This window comes from Nicotiana tabacum, chromosome 13, assembly GCF_000715075.1.
Source record: "Nicotiana tabacum cultivar K326 chromosome 13, ASM71507v2, whole genome shotgun sequence".
Lineage (NCBI taxonomy): Eukaryota > Viridiplantae > Streptophyta > Magnoliopsida > Solanales > Solanaceae > Nicotiana > Nicotiana tabacum.
Genome location: NC_134092.1, coordinates 37,425,138 through 37,442,706, shown reverse-complemented (window position 1 = coordinate 37,442,706; position 17,569 = coordinate 37,425,138).

The window sequence follows — 17,569 nt, the reverse complement described above, 5'->3', positions numbered from 1 at the left end:
AACTTAATTCAAAATATTAACTAATAATTGAATTAACATAGCTGAACCGAATAACAATCATACAACTCCAAAATCGGTAGTATAGAGCCATACTGTTACGGGCCCAAATCCTTATATTGGGTAGCGGCACCTGCTTGCCCGTGCGGCGCCCGCGGACTCCCCTCGCCGCGGGCCAGCCTTCTTCCTGTCCCAGGATTCCCAAGCACAATCCCGTGCCTGTCGGTGGGACTCGCCCGTAGGCTCGCCCCAACTTGTGCCGCCCGTAAGATGCCTAGGCCCTTGGCCCTAGACATGTCGTGGCGCTTCATCTTAGGATTACAATCCATGCGCGCCCTGGGAGATTGGCTTAGGACATGCCTTGTCCTTAGCCCAAGACTGAGCATCGCTCCCGCGTGCACAGCCCAATCCTCAAGCTTGACACTCGCCTAGTGCATCCGCGGCTAGCTCGTGCCTTGCCAGAGTAAGGCAACCATTAGTCCTTGGCCATTGTCATGCGCGTCTTTCGTGCCATGCCCATACATAGCTCTCTTGCAGCACGCTTCCATTCCGAAGTAGTGCAGTGTCGCCCACATCTGCACCTTTAGGCCAACGGACCCTTCCTTGCATGGTTGAACCAAAGCCATGCTCACAAGTCGACACATGATGCCCCTAAGACAGGTGCGTCAAGTATCCAATCGGCACGGAGGTCTCGCTCCAACATTCGGCAACCCGCGGGGCTGGCCGTTCAACACATCGAGCCTCAAGCACCACTTTGATGCCCAACGCAGGCCTGAAGTCGTTGCGCCGCCCATAGAGTTTCCCTAACTCGTATGGGTGCCTTCGACACTCCCTTTGAGTCATCTAGGCAGGCCCTTGAGGTTGCCCCCAAGGTAGCTCGTTCTATACGGCTCGGTGGCAGCACGCATGGGGGAGACAGGTCGGAGCTTTCATCACCTATACCCCCCTTATATATGCTTAAAATTAAAAAGCCGAAGTTGCCCGAGTAGACTGCTCTACGTCAGACCATCAGAAGGACTTTTTCTCACCAGTTCTTGGCCGAAATCACAACACCAAAATGCGAGTTGTGACATCCTCTCACACTCATAATGTCATCGCCCTCGATGACACATCATGGCTTAAGACATCCCGGAGTCTGCCCCCTCAGGTATGCCCATTCAAGCTCCCTTTGTCCTGTGGGTTGGACTTCCTCGAAGTCCTTTCTCAAAAGGAGTCGTGCCCCTTGCACTTCTCCTCCAAGTATCTTCCAAGCGTGCCTCTGCACTTCACCTCCATTCGGTGTTCACTTGGAAAGTGCCTCCGTACTTGCACCCTCTGGTGTCTAACTTTGTGATTGACCCACACTAGTCAAATCACACCATGACCTCACGGCCTTCATGTCCGTCTGAAGCTTTCCTTCACAGGTTAGCACATCAATGTGCTCTTTTGACGTCGCTCCCGTAGCCTTAAGATGCCCTCTTTGGCATGACTCCCGTAGCCTTTCGCTCCCGTAGCATTAAGAGGCCCTCTTGGCATAGCTCACGTAGCATTCCGCTCCCGTAGCTTTCTTTGCCTTCACTACCTTGAAGATGTGTTTGCTTCCAGACCCACGACTTCGCCCTTATGCCTCTTGCATAGGCGGGATCCTCCCACACTCAATGTGGAGGAAACATCTTAGCACTGTCGTCCCACTTGGCATTCGGCCAGCACTTGGGACGACCTTTTGTGAGTACTACATTCCCAAAGTCATAGCATCGCCGCATTTCCGAACAAAGCTCTTTGTTTTCCAGTTGTCACTTCCTCAGCAAGTAGCCAATGCTCCCGGTAGTAGTTCAATACTCGCCCTATAGACAGTCGCCCTCTTGGCCCTGCTAGCACGGCTTCCCGGTTCGGTGTGCCTCGCACTTGGACACTCTCTGTCCCCGATCATTCGACATACCCCTTTCCAGAATGATGACACCTTCTAACTTGGAAACTCGCCCCATTTCGAAGCTTTGCTATACCCTCGAATCCGTTTCCTCACCTTGGCAATGCCCTCAGGCAACTCAAAGTCTTCTCCCGAAGGAAAGACACTCAACATGATGCGTCGCACGCATCCTTGGCAAGATCTCCGCTATGATCATGCACCAAATTTATAGTCTAAGGCTCCCACTCTTTCGCAATATGGTTGCACGACCCGGCAAACATGGCATTCTCTTGGCCATCCGACTCATCGGCATATCACCTTATTCAGTAGCGACCTAGACTTCTAAAGACAATGGAATCACCCATTTCTTTCATCGACCATCAGTATCGGGTTCTCGATCATTGGTGGCATATGAACATCAATCTCTGCTTTGACGTGATCTCGGCACTGACATCCAAAATGCACTCGCCATATCCACCCTTTGCCTTGACGTTGTGCCATGGCATAGTATGGCCTTAATCAGCTCTGATACCAAGTGTCACGAGCCTAAATCCTTACATTAGGTAGCGGCACCTGCTCGCCCGTGCGGCGCCCGCGGACTCCCCTCGCCACGGGCCAGCCTTCTTCCTGTCCCAGGATTCCCAAGCACGATCCTGTGCCTGTCGGTGGGACTCACCCGTAGGCTCGCCCCAACTTGTGCCGCCCGTAAGATGCCTAGGCCCTTGGCCCTAGACATGTCGTGGTGCTTCATCTTAGGATCACAATCCATGCGCGCCCTGGGGGATTGGCTTAGGACATGCCTTGTCCTTAGCCCAAGACTGAGCATCGCTCCCGCGTGCACAGCCCAATCTTCAAGCTTGACACTCGCCTAGTGCATCCGTGACTAGCTCGTGCCTCGCCCGAGTAAGGCAACCTTTAGCCCTTGGCCATTGTCATGCGCCTCTTTCGTGCCATGCCCATACATAGCCCTCTTGCAGCACGCTTCCATTCCGAAGTAGTGCAGTGTCGCCCACACCTGCACCTTTAGGCCAACGGACCCTTGCTTGCATGGTTGAACCAAAGCCATGCTCACAAGTCGACACATGATGCCCCTATGACAGGTGCGTCAAGTATCCAATCGGCACGGAGGTCTCGTTCCAACATTCGGCAGCCCGCGGGGCTGGCCGTTCCACACATCGAGCCTCCAGCACCACTTTGATGCCCAACGCAGGCCCGAAGGCATTGCGCCGCCCATAGAGTTTCCCTAACTCGTATGGGTGCCTTTGACACTCCTTTTGAATCATCTAGGAAGGCCCTTGAGGTTACCCCCAAGGTAGCTCGTTCTATAAGGCTCGGTGGTAGCACGCATGGGGGAGGCAGGTCGGAGCTTTCATCAGCTATACCCCCCTTATATATGCTTAAAATTAAAAAGTCCAAGTTGCCCGAGTAGACTGCTCTACGTCAGACCATCAGAAGGACCTTTTCTCACCAGTTCTTGGCCGAAATCACAACTTCAAAATGCGAGTTGTGACAATACGCTCTATTGAGTTCACTAGAAATATCTAAATATAGTACTGTTCTGGAGTGAAAATAAATAGTAGTAATGAAAAACAATAGAAGGTGACTCCGAGCCTACGAACGCAATGGGAGGTATACCTTGAAATCTACGCAGTGAATCACAAGCAGCTAACTAACGTTCGACACGCTCCAAAGTACATGGATCTGCACAAAAATATGCAGAAGCGTAGCATGAGTACACTACAATCGGTACCCAGTAAGTATCAAGACTAACATTGGTGGAGTAGTGACGAGGTACAAGTCAAGACACCTACTAAATATAATAACTTGTGCAAAGTATTAATATAAATCTAACAGAGGAACGTATATCAATATAAAGTTGGAAAGAATAAATATTTATACCACTAGTAATAGAAGGTAGAAGCAACAAATAACAACAAGGAGTAAACAAGTGGTAACACAACAAAGTAATCAGAACTTAGTTAAAGTACCAGGGAAACTAATTAAGGAAAACCAATGACAACCAAATAATCAAACCATTCTATCACAAGATTTACTACTAGAATCACCCCGAGGTATCACACCTCATACTCACGAATCACAATCCAACAAATCATATACAAATGGCACCTCGTGCCCATGTTATCAATCACAAATGCACGGACAACTCACGTGCCAATATCTCAATCCGACCCGCATGGCCACAAGCTCCCTATCACAAACCATCCGAAATGGTCACAGGCTCAATATCTCAATCCACCCGGCATGGTCACATGCTCAATATCTTAATCCATACGTCATGGTCATATGCTCAGTATCTCAATCCGCCCAGCATGATCACAGGCTACTAGTCCAACTATGTTGCAAAGAAAGCAGATATACCTAAAGGCATGTACGTGGTCAATGGACATCAAGTATCATACTCCTGGACTGGTGTAAATGCCATGTTACGGTGTATGCATGTGCAAGTGTACTATTACAGCTCAAGTCAACAAGTAATATTAGTGACACCGAGTAGCACATTGGAAATAAGATAACAAATCACGTAATATGTTTGACATACACAAAGGAGTCATGCCACCAAATGAAAATCATCAATAATATGTCCCCAGGGCATCACATATCGTCCCTGACATAGCCACTTGTATCTTTCTGCGTTGACAATATCATAAAAGACACCCTTATCGCTATGCCCCGACAGTATATCAATAGCCACCCATATCGCTCTGCCCTGACAATAACATAATAGCTACCTGTATCGCTCCGCGCAGACAATATATCAATAGCCACCTGTATCGCTCCGCCCAGATAATATATCAATAGCCATCTATATCGCTCCACAAAATCAACAATAGTGAAATGCCACGCTTATGCACCGCACAGCAATAATCAATCCCCACAACATGTCTACATATGCAACAATATGGCCAAAATAACAATATCAATATCACAACAATGCATAGTTGACCGCTCAACAACAATGTATTCAAAAGTCTCCACAACAACACAATGAAACGGAAGAGCAAATCCAACGATGAGAAATATAACATGTAATAACACTTCAATTAAATGCATAATAAACTCAACAATGAAAATATATAACAAGATATGAAAACTTCAATTAATGCATATAAGAAACCTAGGAGTCTAAATCAGTCAATTTTTACATATAAGCCCGAGTACACACTCGTCATCTCGTGTATGCGCCTTTCACATACCACAAATAATGCAATTAGTCCAAATCCTATGGGTTAGTTTTCCCAACACAAAGTTAGGCAAGATACTTGTCTCAATGAAGTTAAGCCCTTCCCGTGTGAAACAACCTCCGGACGGCTCAAATCTAGCCAAAAAATCTAATATCATAGATAAAAGCCATAGGAAATGATTTCGGATAATAACAATTCGATCTTTAATGAAAATCAAAAAGTCAACTTCGGGCTCGTACCTCAGAACCTGAAAAAACTCACAAATTCGAAAACTCATTCCGATACGAGTCCAACCATACTAAAATCATCCAATTCCGACCTCAAATCGGTTTTCAAATCATCAATTTATGTTTTAGAAAAGTTTTTACTTAAATCACCAATTTCTCCAATTCAAATCACTAATTAAATGATAAAAACAAAGATGTAATCATGAAAAAAGGACAAATCCGAGTTAAAAATACTTACCCCAATCTAAATCATGAACCCCTCCCCCCCCCCCAAATCGCATAAAACCAAGCTCTCTAACTCAAAAAGTGATAAAATAACAAAAACTCTCGAAATAGAGTACTTTATACCTTCTGCCCTGGGGGTCCTCTTCGCGATCGCAGGACTTTCTTAACAATCGCAAAGCACAAATCATAAGCTGTTAAAATTCCCTCTACGCGAACGCGGTCTGAAGCCCGCGAATGCAACCCCTCATGCTTAAGTAGCCTACATGAACGTGACCCTTTTCACGCGAACACGAATCCACTGGCACTTCTCCAGCTCTACCTATACGGCCTACGCAATCGCGACACAAGGGACGGAAACGCGATGACCATCTTCCCTCAGGCTCCGCGATCGCGACGACCAATTCGTGAATGCGATGCGTAAATCCTCAGCCGCCCCAAATACACTTAGTGATCGCGTACGTACTCACGTGAAAGCGATGAACTGCAAAACATTAGAAAAACCAGCAACTCCAAAACATGAAGAAATGGCCCGTGGCCCATCCGAAACACATCCGGGCCCCCCAAAAACCCGTCCAGCCACACCAACAAATTCCAAAACATAACAAAGACCTACTCGAGACCTCAAATCATACTGAACAACATCAAAACTACGAATCACACTCCAATTCAAGCATAATAAACTAATGAACTTTCAACTTCTAAAACCCATGCTGAACCATATCAAATCAACTCCAAATGACCTCAAATTTTGCATGCAAGTCTCAAATGACACAACGTATCTGTACCAAGTCCCGGAACCAAAATCCGAACCGATATCATAAAATCAACTCTCGTTTAAACCTCTCAACCTTCCAAACCTTCAACTTTCTAAATTTTGCCAAAAAGGTACCAAACCAACCTACGGACCTCTAAATCCAAATCCGGACATACGCATAAGTCCAAAATTACCATACGAAGCTATTGGAATGATCAAAACTCTATTCTGGAGTCGTCTACACAAAAGTCAACTCCGGTTAACTCTTTCAACTTAAGTTTCTAAAGTGAGAATCAATCTTCCAATTCAAATCCGGAATCGCTCAAAGACCGAAACTGACCATACAAGAAAGTCACAATACAAAACTTGAAGCTGCTCAAGACCTCAAACCACCAAACGGAATGCTAAAGCTCAAAAAGACCGGCCGGGTCATTACATTCTCCCCCTCTTAAAGAAACGTTCATTCTCGAACGTGCCAATAGTCGCTCCAAAATCATCAAATCACTAAGGGAACTCATCATACACATACTCACGGGTGATCCCACGTCACCCAATCCACATAAGCCTGACAATACCATCTCGACCGAAGATTATCACTTTAACCTTACCCAATAAGCCTAAAAATAAAATTTCAACATCTATGCATCCACCAAAGTCCCAATTTCCACATATACACTCTGCATCATCCTCCACCAGTTGAAACAAACCATAAGTATGTTCACACGGTATAACCACACGGCACAACACATCATCCATATGCCCATAGCAACAACTCTAACCACAGCTGCTCATAATCAAACCCAGCACCGGTAAATAACCTCATATCAACTAGAACCTCGTTCCAAGCCTTCCCAACACTTCTAATGATGTAATAAACATGTAGATATCATAACCACTTACCCAATAAACAAGTCACACCCAACGCCATCTTGACACATATGACGCAATCTGTACCAAACCCACACAACTTTAATACAACTGAAGATGAAAAGAGAGACACATGAGAGAGCTACCTAAAATATCTGACAGGCACAACTCCCTATCAGTACCATACTACGAATCCATTCCACAAGGGAGAAACAAAACATATGAACAAATCACAAAGGATCTTATCCTAATATAACTCCACCACGGCACATAGCGCGGTCCAAAAATATCGTTCCACACGAAAATATGAGGATCCCATCCCCAGCTCTGAATCACAAGTAGACTCGACATCACACCAACCGAAAACCTTTCACTAACTTAATTCTGCGGAATAAAATCACAACATATAACGGACTTTCCATACTGGTAAAGCCCCTAAAACACAAGTCATAGCCAAACCATTCAGAAATCACATCAAAACCTACTGTATTAAGTAACAAAAAGTTCATCCTAGTCCCATAACTCTCAATAGTGGATAATCCGGAATGATAGACACGGTCTACCACAATAGAGTCTCACAATAGGTATAAACACATAAACAGAGTACAAGAACCGCGAAACATATCCATGTGTGAAGCAAGATAGGATGACTCATACCAATAAATAGGACCCAGATGAAATAAAACTGATGCATCTCTTTGAAAAATCAAAACCGTACCTGTAGTGACAATCATCTGGTGCACTGGCCTCGGCCTTTCTAGGAAAAGCATAACAACAGGACTGACCTCCCCCTCTAGGATTCCCTCTACCCACCCCCACCTCTAGCCAACTGTGTAGGTGGAGTAGCAATAGGAGTGAAGCCCATAGCTTGAGTGCTTTGATGAAATCCACCTTCCGGAGTCTGGGACAATCTCTCATAACGTGCCTAGTATCGCCACACTCATAACAACCCCTCTATGGGCATGGCTGCTCGTACTGAGTCTGTGCCAGATAACTAGAATAACCGTTGTAGGAACCCCGTGCAGGAGGTGCACTAAAAGATGACTGTCCCATATGAGTACCTTGAGGTCCCTGACTGGCTAGAGTACCACGGGTAGTCTGAAGTGTGGACAGAACTGTCCGACCAATGGAGCCTCCACCGTGATGGGTTAGAGCCGAAGAGTAGAATCCACTAAATCCTCTAGGACCTAGAGGCCTCTTTGCCCTGCTATCCAGACTTCGGATACGCTCTAACCTCCTGGAAATCTCCACAACCTGCTGAAATGGAGTATCGGTCTCTAACTCCCGTGCCATCACAAGTCTAAGACCATAACTGAGCCCCTCGATAAATCTGCAGACTCTCTCTCTAACAGTAGACCCCTCTCAAGCCTGTTATGCTCCTCCTATGATGCCTCTAGCCTGACCTCATGATGAACCAAACTAATGGGTTGTATCGGCATAACACCCAAAACGTGACCAACATGAGCCCGCTGCTCTAGAGTACGGGCTGTGGGAGTCTGAGCTCTTCCCACAGTCTGTGAAGTAGATGGTGTAACTAGGATCAATCCAGCCTAAGACAATGTACCAAACATGCTCAGGAACTACGCTAAACTCTCCTGAAATCCAGGGGTAGCAACAGGCGCCTCCAGTGCCTATCCCCCAGCCGGAGCTACTAGTGGCTCCTCAGTTGCTACTCTGGTAGGTGCTCTAGCTGCGGCACTTGCTCCTCATCAGCCTCAGCCTTAGCCTCTGCCTCTTCCTCGACCCCAAGAAATACCGGCTCTGAGGGCAACATCATCGGTAGTTGCAGCTCGTGTCCTCAACATCTGTGAGAGAATAGAAGAATAAAGTCTCAAACTCCGAAATTAATAAATCGACATGATAGGATTGAAAGAAGTGAAGCTTCCTAATAGTTCTGTTTCCTCTCGAAGATAAGTACAACGTCTTCGTACCGATCCACAAGACTGTACTAAACTTGCTGATGACTCATAGCACCTGTGAACCTAGAGCTCTAACACTAACTTATCACGATCCAAAATCCCACCTTAAGGATCGTGATGGCACTTAGTCGCTAGGAGTAGGTAAGCCTAGCACATACTAAGAATATACAGAAATAACAAACTTAATTTAAAATATTAACTAACAATTGAAATAACATAGCTGAACCGAATAATAGTCATACAACCCCAAAACCAGTAGTACAGAGTCATAAGCTCTACTGAGTTTACTAGAAATCTCTAAATATAGTACTGTTCTGTAGTGAAAATAAACAGTTGTAATGAAAAACAATAGAAGGTGACTCCGAGACCTGCGAACGCCTTGGCATGTATAACTTGAAGTCTCCACAGCAAATCGCAAGAAGCTAACTAACATTCAACGTGCTCCAAAGTACCTGGAGCTGTACAAAAATGTGCAGAAACGTAGCATGGGTATACCACAATCGGTACCCAGTAAGTATCAAAACTAACCTCGGTGGAGTAGTGACGAGGTACAAGTCAAGACACATACTAGACATAATAACTTGTGCAAAGTATTAATATAAATCTAACAGAGGAACGGTTATCAATAGAAAGTTGAAAAGAATAACAATATACCTCTAGCAATGGAAGGTAGAAGTAACATATAGCAACAAGGAGTAAACATGTGATAACGCAACAAAGTAATAAGAACTCAATTAAAATACCAATGAAACCAATTAAGGAAAAACCAATGACAACCAAATAATCAAATCATTCTATCAAAAGGTTTACAACTAGAATCACCCTGAGATACCACTTCATACTCACGAATCACGAATCCTAATCCAACAAATCATACACACATGGCACCTCGTGCCTACGTTCTCAATCACAAACGCACGGACAACTCACGTGTCAATATCTCAATCCATCCGACATGGCCACAGGCTCACTATCACAAACCGCTAGGCATAGTCATAAGCTCACTATCTCATTCCGGCCGGCGTGGTCACATGCTCAATATCTTAATCCACCCGACATGGTCACAGGCTCAATATCTCAATCCGCCCGTCATGGTCACAGGCTACTAGTATAACTATATTGCAGAGAAAGCAAATATACAAGAAGGCATGTACGTGGTCAATGAACATCAAGTATCATACTCCTGGACTGGTGTAAATGGCTTGATACGGTGTATGCATGGACAAGTATACTATCACAACTCAAGTCAAAAAGTAATACCAGTGACACCGAGTAGCACATTAGAAAAAACATAACAAATCACGTAATATGCATGATACACACAAGGGAGTCACACCACCAAACAAATATCATGAATAATATACCCAGACAATCACATATCGTCCCTGACATAGCCACCCGTATCTCTCCACGTTGACAATATCATAATAGTCACTCTTATCGTTTTTCCCCGATAATATATTAATAGCCATCCGTATCGCTCCACCTTGATAATAACACAATAGCCACCCGTATCACTCCGCCTAGATAATATATCAATAGCTACCTGTATCGCTTTGCTCAGACAATATATAAATAGCTACCCATATCGCTCTGCAAAATCAACAATAGTAAAATGCCACCCTTATGCTCCGCATAACAACAATCAATCCCCACAACATGTCCACATATGCCACAATATAGCCAAAACAATACCAATATCATAATAATGCATAGCCCACGACTCAACAACAATGTATACTAGAGTCTCCACAACAACACAATGAAATGGAAGAACAAACCCAAATATGAGAAATATAACATTTAATAACACTTCAATTAAATGCATAAGAATAAACTCAACAATGAAATATATAACAAGATATGCCAACATCAATTAAATGCATATAAAAACCTAGAAAACTAAACCGGTCAATTTTTATATATAAGTCCGGATACACACTCATCACCTCATGTACACATGTTTCACATAGCACAAATAATACAATTAGACCAAATCCTACAGGGTAGTTTATCCCGCACAAAGTTAGGCTAGATACTTACATCAAAAAAGCTAAATCAATACTCTAAGACATCCTTCCCATATGAAACAACCTCCGGACGGCTCAAATCTACCCAAAATAAGCAATAGAAAATGATTCCGGATAATAAAGATTCGATCATTAGTGAAAACTAAAAAGTTAAACCAAAAATTCAACTCCGGGCTCGCACCTCGGAACCCGACAAAACTCAATAATTCCGAATATCCATTCCGATACAAGTCCAACCATACCAATATCATCCAATTTCGACCTCAAATCGTTCTTCAAATCATAAATTTATATTTTAGAAAAGCTTTTACTAAAATCCCCAATTTCTCCAATTTAGATCACCAATTAAATGATAAAAACAAAGATGTAATCATGAAAAATGGACAAATCCGAGTCAAAAATACGTACCCCGATCCAAATCGTGAAAATTTTCTCCTAAATTGCCCAAAACCGAGCTCTCTAACTCTAAAAGTGATAAAATAACCAAAACTCAAAAAATAAAGTACTTTATACATTCTGCCCAAGGGGTCCTCTTCGCGATCGCGAGACTGTCTTCGCGATCACGAAACACAAATTATAAGCTGCCAAAATTCTCTCTATGTGAATGCGATCTAAAACCAGTGAACGCGAACCCTCACCTCAACTAGCCTACACGAACGCTACTCTTCTCACGCGAATGCGAAGGCCAATCCACTGGCGCCCCTCGAGCTCTACCTCTACGCGATCACGACACAAGGGATGCGAACGCGATGACCATCTTCCCCCAGGCCACGCGAACGAGACGATCAAATCGCGAACGCGATGAGTAAATCCTCAGCCACCCCAAATACACTTCGCGATCGCGAACGTCCTCTCGCGAACGCGTTGAACTGCAGAACATCAGAAAAACCAACAACTCCAAAACATGAAGAAACGGCCCGTAGCCCATCCGAAACACACCCGGAGTCCACTGGATCCCGTCCAATCACACCAACCAATCTCAAAATATAATACAGACGTAATCGAGGCCTCAAATCACACAAAACAACATCAAAACTACGAATCGCACTCCAATTCAAGCCTAATGAATTAATACACTTTCAAGTTCCAAAACTTATGCCGAACTCTATCAAATCAACTCCGAATGACCTTAAATTTTGCAGGCAAGTCTCAAATGACACACCAAAATTCGAACTCGATATCACAAAGTCAACTCTCGGTCAAATCTCTCAACCTTCCAAACCTTCAACTTTCCAATTTTCGCCAAAAAGTACCAAACCAACCTACGAACCTCTAAATCGAAATCCGGACATACGACTAAGTGCAAAATCACCATACGAAGCAATTGGAACCATCAAAATTCCATTCTAAAGTCGTCTATATAAAAATCAAACTACGGTCTACTCTTTCAACTTAAGCTTCTAAAGTGAGAATCATTCTTCCAAATCAAATCCTGAATCGCTCAAAGACCGAAACCGACCATACACGCAAGTCATAATACAAAATTTGAAGATGCTCATGACCTCAAACCACCGAACGGAACGCTAAAACTCAAAACGACCGGTCGAATCGTTACAAGCTAAAATATATAAATTACATACAATTTGGATACAAAATTATTGGTGCATACAACTTGCACGAAATTAGATCATTTTATGTATTTTATATGTCGTTAGTTTGTATTTTTATCTCGTGTGTATATCATTATATGTCAAATGATACATTGAACATATAAATAATATACACCCGACATATATAATAAATATAACTTATTTATACAAACCTCTTCGCGTTCAATCTGAAATTCTAACCAAAACTAACTCGAATCGTCAACAAATTCCCTGAAAATTGAGATATAAACTCCAACAAATATTTTTAATCATTTACAACAACACCTTATTCAAAGAACCATAATAATTTTGTAAAACTTAATTTTCGAATTCAAAAGTATGACGTTATTTAATGGTTGTCAATGGATTGTGATTCGATGGAGAACCCTTGGATTGTCGGGTGTTTAGTTAAAAAAATGATGCAAGAGTGCACGAGTTACGCTAAAAAATGATGAAGTTCATTGTTTGTGCGGCAGCGGGACTATATAATGTTCAGTTATACTCTTTCCTCTTCTCTAAATGTCTGCTCCTTCCTTTTGGTTCTCAAGGAGCAGATGATTAGAGTCTATTACTAGTTTTTTGTATGTACTTGATAAATTTGTATAAAATATAATAAGTGATAACCTCCTTATTAGGGAAAAAATTTATTTATAAATTAGCATAGCTAGGCAAAGTTTTTAAAATAATTAGTAATTCCTACGTTCACTATAAGAAAAGTGCTGATTACATGAGAATTTTCCTAGGGATATTACAAAAAATCCGCAGGTAATTTGATTTTCTGCAAAATTTCCTACCAAAATGAATTCGTTAGAAAAACCTTCATATGTAATTATTACCTGGGGATTAGAATATTCCCAGGTAAATTGCCTGAGAATTTTGTATCTCCATGTAACTTACTTGCAGATTTATTAGAAAAACATATCAAAAAATCGCAAGAATATTTTGGTAAAAGTTCGTAGCAAAAGGATTTTTCTTGGGAATTTTTGTAGGAAGAAATCCGTAGGTAATTCCCCGTGAAGATCCTCAATAAGTCTGTAAGAAATTTTGAGGTGAACATTTATGGACGAAAGGAATTTTCTTGTGAATATTTATGAAAATATTCCGTAGGAAAATTCCTTTAGCCCCTAGGAAAATCTGCTGATTTTCGCAAGAAAATTCCCAGGAAAAGTTTGCATGTAAAACCGCAAAAACAATTCAAGTAATAATTCACAGGTAAATAGGTAAATCACTATGTAAATTTTCTATTGAAACAAAAGTATTATTTGAAATCCTTAAGAAAATCTCCAAGTAATATTTCGTAGGAAAATCCGTATGTAATATTAGTAAGAAACCCCCATGTAATTATTTTTGCAGTTAAATTCCCATATAAATTTGATGCGTTTTAAAATATTTTTCCATGAAAATTTGCAAGTAATATATATATTTTTAAAATATTGTTTTTATTTAATTCTAGCTTATATTCTTTACAGTTCAACTATATTATAATAATCATTCCACACATGTCTAATCTAATTATAACAAAGAAAAAATATAATTCGTAACATTAGTATTAATAACATATAATTCTTAATCAAAAAGCAAATTATCGCAAATGTGAAACTTAATAGTATAATGAACTTTTCATTCCTGATTATAGTCACTTTCATTCCCGTTATCAAGGATAGAACCAGATTCATTCACATTATTTAAGTCATCGTCACTTTTATTCTCAGAACCTTGATTGTCTTCTTGAGATAACAACTCATTTGAAGATGATGCATTAAAATTTACATACTTCTTCAGTAAGTCTAATTCCTTGCTCATCTTTTTATTTTTGCACCACTCTTCTTGCAACTGAGCATATAAGTTAGCATTGGAAACATGCACCTAAGATTTAATTATCTCATCAATTTCTCCTGGTAAAGTAGATGCTGATTGTTTAAGTGCTTTTACAGATAGACCCAAGGAGCCAATGCTTGCAGCCCTTCCTTTTTACATTCCACCAACAGATTGCACCAAATATCTATTTCACTTAATTGACTTGCTGAATTAGTATTTTCTAACTCAGTTGATGCACTTTGAGAAGCTGATAGTTCTTGTTTTTTTAAAAAATTATTCTGCACCAAAATAAGTTATTTGAGATATAATATAATGCCAATAGAACATCTTTCTTAGGGGAAAAAATTAATAACGACAAGAATTAAGCATCGTTCTCAGGAGAAAAAAATACATAACATAAAGCCCAAAAATGAGAAACAACTGCTCAAATACAAGGAGTCAAGAACAAAAGTTGAATCTTGGCAAAGAATATGACTTTGAAGTTTGTAACAAATCCACAATCTCATTTAAAGAAGAACTTTAACATATAATATGAAGGGCTGATCATTTTGACAATCGAATTAAAATTAAGCAAATAGATGAATGTTGCAGCAATGAAATAGAATGAATAGCAGATAAAGAGGGTAGCCAACAAGTTCCTACCCTGCTTTAAATTTGACATTGTACCATATCATTACAAGAAACTTGCCTGGTCCAAGTCAATTCTCTACCATTTCAATAATATCTTGAACAATAAAGAGGCCTATTACTACTCATTACAAGAAATTTCTAAACTAACTCAGCTGTTTAGACTAACTCAAAAATAAAAAGGAAACAAAAACCTACCCATATTGTAAGTCAATAATGAAAATAAAGGTCTACATCAATTTTCTACCAATTCAATCAAATTTGCATCTTAATCATAAAGAGACCTATCACTTACTCATTCGACTATTCACATCAGTATTCACTTGAAATCCTACATTTGAACTAAGAACTAGCAACATGCGTAAGGAATGAAACATTTGAAATAACACACAAACTAGAATCACTTCATTTTTTTGAACTCTTTGACCTGGTTGCAGATTTAGCTGGTGGCTGCAGTAGGATATTTATTATTCCCATATTACTCTACTTTGATGGTCATTTATCCATAAAATATCAGTCAAAATTATAAGTAAATCTAACTAATTACTACGACACTTTCCCTTATATATCATTAACTTCAACAACTAATAAGAAAAAGCACATAAAAAAGTAAGATGATTTTTTTTTGTGAGTTTATATCTATATGAATATGATTTGGAATGATGTGACTTTTCTTTGAGGTTTATTTCATGTGCACAGATTTAGTTCCATACAAACTGACAAAATTTATCATCTCTTAGTAGTTAGTTCCATACAAACTGACAAAATTTATCATCTCTTAGTTGCTAGTTTGTATGGAATTAATGTTGGATTACCATCGCCACTTGTTATGCTTGCATGAGTAACTTCTATCACGTGATTATGTAAGAAAGGTTCCATATTCTCCTTCTATTTGTACTAGGATGTCATGATAAAAATTTTCCACCATAGGATGTCGTGATGGCACCTAATCTCTAAGACTAGGTAAACCTAACATTCATTGATAATTTAATAGAGATAACAAAACAGGGATAATAAAATAAACCGATAAAGCTCATAATAACTCCAAAATGGAACATCAACAACATAATCCCCAAAATCGGTGAAACTAAGTCATAACCTCTACAAAATATACTAACATCTCTAATACAACACTATCTGATAATAGGGTAAACAAAAGTAAAAAAAATAACAGAAGTTGACTTCGAGGCCTGTGAACGTCGAGTAGGTATACCGTGAAGTCTCCGAAAAGATAACCGAACGATCAGTGGCGTTCGGCACGAGCAGATGTACCTGGATCTGCACAAAAATATGTAGAAGTGTAGTATGAGTACACCACAATGGTACCCAGTAAGTATCAAGCTTAACCTCGGTAAAGTAGTGACGAGACCAGGTCAAGACACCTACTAGGATAAAAAAATTAAACAGAGTATAGCATAGTCTAATAATAAAAAGCGAGTAAGTAAATGATAAATAAGCAGTTCAATAATGTAAGCTAACAATGAAAATTTAAGCGATAAAGGCACAAAGTAGTGAACACATGATGAAACTACCATTAGTCAAAAATGGACAATTACAATTAAGACAATGGAGAAGACAACAAGAACTGCTCAACCAACAAGCCTTTTTAACATAGGATGTACAACAAGAATCACAACCAAGGTACCACACCTCATAACCTCATTTCATAATTGCAATCACAATCTTTTCTTATATCACCGCGTGAGCTTTAAATTTATTTTAAAACATATTTTTCTTGAAATATTTACACACATTTTAGCCCCCTTATCTCACCGCGTGGCTTTAAGTAGTTTCCTTACTAGCAAGATGTGTATAACTCCTACCTTATCTCACCGCATGGGGAGGATGTAAGGCCCCGTAAAATTTTGCCAAGGAATTTAAGGTTTTGTGCCGCGGCACAAGCTTTTTGGGTTGAAGAATGCATTGAGGAGTTGGTGGAAATTTTTGGCAGAAGAAGACAATTATGCGGTCAGTTTCGCGACCGCAGATCTGTTCCGTGGGCCGCATATCCATCGCGGAGTTGAGCAAAAAATTTGTTAAATTTTATAGGTCATTTTGCAGTCCATTATGCGATCGCATATCCGTTTTGCGGTCCGCACTTCCGTCGTAGATTTAGCATGAAGAATTTTGAATGGTGATTCTGCGGTCCATTTCGCGGCTGCATAACTGATCTATAGACTGCAAACCTGCCGCGGACCTGTCCAGACCAACCCAATTTTTTGGGATCATTTTTGCGGTCCATTTTGCAGACCGCATACCTCTTCTGCGGTCCACTCTGCGATCATAGAGTTGAGTTCGGAGGGTCCATTTTCTATTTTTATAACCCGACCCCATTTCTTATAAAACTACTTTGGGATTATTTTGGACGGGTTAAACACATATTTTAGACAGAGGGAAGTGCTTTAAAGAGAGAGGAAGGAGACCTAAG